Genomic DNA, 1,074 nt, shown 5'->3' with positions numbered 1-1,074 from the left:
ACCCTCCCCCCTGGAAACCTTATCTTTGTGCGCGTTTTGCCAGGCACAGCCTCCGACTATGCCGAGCCTCAACGCAAGCAGCCAGGGCAGGAGCCAAGCCCCCGAGCAGCCCTCCCGAGGAGCGAGCGTCCCGGCACCAAGACCCAGGGGCGATGCCTGGGACACACGAGGACGCTGGCCGGGGCAGGGCGGGATGCAGAGCTGGCGGGACAGAGAGGGGATGATGCACATTGCAGACCCCGAGGCCCTGGCAGCACCCGGCTCAGACAGAGAGGCTGGGATGGCTCCTCACCGGGCAGCAGAGAAGAAAGGGACAGGGTGCATGTCCATGTAGCCTGGGGAGGCTGGCGGCTACGCAGAGCCCCGGGCCAGCCCTGCCTGGCCCCTGCCTGACCCTAGACGGAGCCGGGGTGCCCGGAAGCCTGCGTCACACCAGGGCTCCGCGCGTAAGAGGCCACGGAAGGGTGACGGGCTGGAAACGCAGCCGCACTCCAGGAAGCAAAACCCCGAAGGCGCGCGGAACTGTGACATAACATCTGCAAACCTCAGCTGCTTCCTCAAAACCTTCGCTTAACCTCAAAGGAGGAAGAGCTGCTCCCCGCTGTGCCACCTCCCACCCCACGGCTGCTCCCAGGCTGCTCTCCCTTCCACGGCAGCGGGGCTAGGCCTGGCCGTGGGGTGTGTGGGGCTGGCACTGGGATGCTCTGGGAAGGCAGCCCACACCTCGAGGCGGTCTCTGTGGCACAGCACAGGGCTGCAGCTGCGCAGGTGGTGCTGGATGCATGGGACTGAGCTCGCTCCAGAGCCTCTGCCCAATCCCTGCTGGCCCGGCCGCACCCATCTCTCGAGTTGCTTTTGCTTTTAAACCACAGTTTGTTCCCTGACAAGGTACAGCCATGCTCAGACTGGACAGGAGAGCTCGCTCCACCATGCTGCATCTCACACTGCATCAGGTGCCTACACAGCCATTTGTCTGTGCTGCCCCAGCCAGGACCTACCGTGGCACGCCAGGGACGCAAGCTCTCTGCCCAGCTCCCCGCTGCTGTGAGCAGCCCCTTAACCCAGTTTGCAAGC

The sequence above is a fragment of the Fulmarus glacialis genome, unplaced genomic scaffold (assembly GCF_000690835.1).
Source record: "Fulmarus glacialis isolate BGI_N327 unplaced genomic scaffold, ASM69083v1 scaffold19579, whole genome shotgun sequence".
In the NCBI taxonomy this organism is placed as follows: Eukaryota; Metazoa; Chordata; class Aves; order Procellariiformes; family Procellariidae; genus Fulmarus; species Fulmarus glacialis.
This window is presented reverse-complemented; position numbering follows the sequence as displayed.